Raw genomic sequence first — 5,011 nt, 5'->3', positions numbered from 1 at the left:
TTGAGATGGAATTTTACTCTTGTTGCCCAGGCTGGAGTGCAGTGGCAGGATCTCGGCTTGCCGCAACCTCCACCTCCCGAGTTCAAGCAATTCTCCTGCCTCAGCCTCACAGGTAGCTACTATTACAGGCATGTGCCACCATGCCTGGCTAATTTTGTATTTTTAGTAGAAACAGGGTTTCTCCATGTTGGTTCAGGCTGGTCTTGAACTCCTGACTGCAGGTGATCTGCCTGTCTTGGCCTCCCAAAGTGCTGGAATTACAGGCATGAGCCACCAGGCCCAGCCAAGCCTGAGATTTTAGTGCACCCATCACCCAAGTAGTTTACATGGTACCCAATATGTAGTTTTCATCCCTCACCTTTCTTTCATCTTCCCTCCTCTTGAGTCTCCAAAGTCCATTATACCAGTCTGTATGCTTCTGCGTACCCATGGCTTAGCTTCCATTTATAAGTGAGAACATACCATATGTAGTTTTTCATTCCTGAGTTACTTCACTTAGAATAATGGCCTTCAGCTCATCTAAGTTGCTGCAAAAGACATTATTTTGTTTTTACAGATGAGAGTATTCTGTGGTGTATATATCTCATATTTTCTTTATCCACTTATTGGTTGATGGGCACTGAGGTTGGTTCCATGTCTTTGCAATTGTGAATAGTGCTGCAATAAACATATGTGTGCAGGTGTCTTTTTGATATAATGACTTACCTTTCTTTGAATAGATACCCAGTAGCGGTATTGCTGCAGGGAATGGTAAATCTACTTTTAGTTCTTTAAGAGATCTCCATACTGTTTCCATAGAGGTTGTACTAATTTACATTCCCACCTGCAGTGTATAAGCATTCCATTTTCACTACATCCATACCAACATCTGTTGTTTTTTGACTTTTTAATAACGACTATTCTTGCTGAGTAAGGTGGTATCTCACTGTGGCTTTGATAGGAATTTCCTTAATCATTAGTGATGTTGAGCATTTTCTCATATGTTTGTTGGTCATTTGTATATCTTCTTTTGAGAAATGTCTACTCATGTCATTTGCCCACTTCTTGATGGGATTATTGTTTTTTCTTGCTGATTTATTTGAGTTCCTTGTAGATTCTGGATATTAGTCCTTCGTCAGATGCACAGTTTGCCAATATTTTCTTCCATTCTGTAGACTGTTTCTTTAGTCTGATGATATTTTTTTGCTGTACAGAAGTATTTTAGTTTAATTAGGCCCCCTTTATTTATTTTTGTTTTTGGGGTCTTTGTCATAAATTCTTTGCCTAGGCTAATGTCCAGAAGAGTTTTTCCTTGTTTTCCCTCTAGAATTTTTATGATTTCAGCTCTTAGATTTAAGCCTTTGATCCATCTTGAGTTGATTTTTGTATAAGGTGAGAGATGGGGATCCAGCTTTATTCTTCTACCTGGGGCTATCTAGTTTTCCCAGCACCATTTATTAAATAGAGTGTCTTTTCCCCAATTTATGGTTTTGTTTGCTTTGGTAAAGATCAGTTGGCTGTAAGTATTTGGCTTTATTTCTGGGTTGTCTATTCTGTCCCATTGGTCTATGTGCTGACTTTTATACCAGTACCATGCTGTTTTGGTAATTACAGCCTTGTGGTATAATTTGAAGTTGCGTAATGTGATGCCTCCAGATTTGTTCTTTTTTCTTAGGATTGCTCTGGCTATTTGGCCCTTTTTTTGGGGTCCGTATGAATTTTAAGATTGTTCTTCCTAATTAGGTGAAAAATGATGCTGGTATTTTGAAAGGAATTGCGTTGAATCTGTAGATTGCTTTGGGTAGTATGGTCATTTTCATGACATTGATTCTTCAGTCCAAGAGCCTGGGACATGTTTCTATTTGTTTGTGTTATCTATGGTTTCTTTCAGCAGTGTTTTGTAGTTCTCCTGGTAGAGATCTTTCACCTCCTTGGTTAAGTGTATTCCAAGGTAGTTTATTTTTTTTGCAGCTGTCGAAAGGGGATTAAGTTCTTGATTTGATCCTCAGCTTGGTTGTTGTTGGTGTATAGAAGGGTTACTAATTCACGAACATTGATTTTGTAACCTAAGACTTTACTGAATGTGTTTATCAAATCGACGAGTCTTTACAGGTACTCTTAAGGGTTTTCTAGGCATAAGATCATATCATTGGCGAACAGCAATAGTTTGACTTCTTCTTTTCCAATTTGGATGCCTTTTATTTCCTTCTCTTGCCTAATTGTGCTGGGTAGGACTTCCAGTACTATGTTGAATAGACGTGGCCAAAGTGGGGATCTTTGTTTTGCTCCAGTTCCCAGGGAGAATACTTTCAACTCTTCTCCATTCAGTATGATGTTGGCTGTGGGTTTGCCACATATGGCTTTTATTATTTTGAGGTATATCCCTTCCATGCCTCGTTTGTTTGGTCTGTCTTAAACACCACTTGATAGCACTATGAATTTAGCATTATGCCTGCTGTGAGCTACTTATCAGGTATTTTGCTCACTGGGTTTTCATACTGATCCTATGAGGTATGCATCATCCTGGGTTACAGATGAGAAAACACTGGTTCAGAGAGGCTCAAATAACATGTGCAAGTTCACATCATTGTTCAGACTTAAGTATGGATTAGAATCCAGGAATTCCACCTCTGATACACAACTTTGATAATCTCACCAAGATCAAAGGCTGCCCTTTTAGAGGTCAGTAGTTATTTAAAATCTTGAGAAGTAAGGTTGAACAAACCATCAAGTGTCGGCTAGTCTCTAGTGATAGACGTGACAGAGGTTGGTTGACTTTGGCGCTGTATATTTGACTCTCTTACATGGCCCCAACTGTTTTTCCTTTGAGCATTTTGATTTTTGAGACAAAGACTATTACGGGTTGAAGCCTCCCCAAATTCATGTGGTCAAGGCCTAACCCCTAGTATCTTTGAATGTGACCTTATTTGGAGATAGGAACTGTAAAAATGATGAAGTTAAGTGTGGGCCCTAATCCAATATGACTGATGCTCTTCTAAAAGGAGGAGATTTGAACACGGAGATAGACACGCACATAGGGAGAATACCACAGAGACATGAGGACAGAAATGGGATGATGTATCTACAAGTCAAGAAATTCAGAAGATTGATGGCAAACCGGCAGAAGCTAGAGGAGATGCATGGAGCAGATTCTTTCTCAGCCAGCAGAAGAAGCCAATCCCATTAACATCTTGATCATGAACTTCTAGGCTCCAGAATGTCTGACAATCCATTTCTGTTGTATAAGCCATCCAGCGTGTAGCACTTTGTTAAGGCAGCCTTAGGAAATCATGCAACACCAATGTAATTCTTAGTCCTAGGACATTTTATGCTGCGATTTGTTTAGACACCCATCTCCCATACACACACACACACACACACACACATACACACATACACTTAAGTATGTTTAGCTAATTTCTTCAATATGACATGCCTTGGAAATATGTCCCCAGAAAAATGTGACTTTGATAACATAATGAAGGCCAGAAGAAGACAGGACTTAATTTATACAAATCCATTTTCCAGGTGACCTTTCAGAATTATCTATATGCCATGTACTGCCATAGAGATGCTGGGAGTGAAAGTGAGACTGTTCAGTAAAACCATTAAGTTTTCACTGAGTTATGCTAACATCACTACATCTACGGAAAAAGTAGCTCACGCTCATTTAAAAGAGTGAAGACTCAAGGTGAATAGGATTTTTTCCACTTAAAGGGAAAGAATAGGGTACCCTCTCTTCCTCTGTCTCTCTTCCTTTTCTCCCTCATGTGAGCTCCTATAACACGTCCTATAGCATGTGTGCTAGCTACTAGTGACAATGTGCAGCAGACATGGTTCACAGAAGATTCATGCATGTCTTCCATGGGGTAGAATTGATGCAGAAAGCAGTGGTTGAGCTTTGAACTACATTTCCCACCTCTTCCTAGATGGGCTCATATGACTGAATTCTGGCCAATGGCGTATGGGAGGGAATGTAGGCCATTTTCCCAGCAGCCTGATTCTTCGTGATAAATCAGAAAACTTGGTCGATTTAACTGCAGATACCTTACTTTGTTGTGACGTGTTTTTGATTGTGGTGACCAGAAACCTTTTAGTAGGTTAAACAGAAGGGAAATAAAAAGGCTGTCGGGGGAGAAATGAGGGGACTTGTTAGAACACTAGCTTTTAAAGGCACCCCTGAGATAGGGAGATGCTCTTAGGAGGTTGGGGAAAAAGCTTTAAGTAATATTGAGTCACACAAACAAAAGGATACACTTCTTCCAAATCTTTATACATTTTGATACATTAAAGAGACGGTCTCAATTTATATCTACTTTATATTAGTACATTTCTCTGTGTCTCCTTCTTCAATGAGTAATGGTACCTAGCTAATATTTACATTGTTTTAGTTATATTTACTTTTGTCATTACCTGTGGGTATAGCAGATGCTACTAATTTTCTGTTTGCAGCCTTGATATGCAGTTTCTTCTTTAAATAAAAAGTGTTAAGCAGATATCTGTTCAATTTAAAGAAGAGTATTAAGTAAGTGGTTGGTGCGGTGTGAGGATATGGCTAAGATGGGGTGGTATTCGAATGCCCAAATATTACCTTTTGGAAAGGTGGTTGAGAAATACAGGCCAGGAAGACGCTGCACTGTTTCCAGGAGCAGGGCCTTAGGGACCAGAGAATGGAAAGAGGGTTCAGGAAACCCTCCACTTCTGTTCTATCTCTGTTTCTCTTCACACGCCTACTGTATTTTGGTGTTTCTCTGCAGACCAGCTTTATCACAGTAGAAAATGGTCATTAATAGCTCCCAAATTCTATAGCCACTCGGGGCACGATCGACTTGCTCTGATTCTCAATTTCACGTTCCATAGAAATGGGGTCCTTGTCCCAGTGGGGTCAGGGGCCCATCTGTGCACACTTACATCCATGAAGGCAGGATGACATTGGAGGCAGATGACTGTCTCTGCTACAGTCATGTATTTAGGACCAGGAGTATGTTTGCAGAGAAACAGAGATCCTGACAAGCCAGAGAGAAAAAAGTGG

Source organism: Piliocolobus tephrosceles, chromosome 4, assembly GCF_002776525.5.
Source record: "Piliocolobus tephrosceles isolate RC106 chromosome 4, ASM277652v3, whole genome shotgun sequence".
Lineage (NCBI taxonomy): Eukaryota > Metazoa > Chordata > Mammalia > Primates > Cercopithecidae > Piliocolobus > Piliocolobus tephrosceles.
This window is presented reverse-complemented; position numbering follows the sequence as displayed.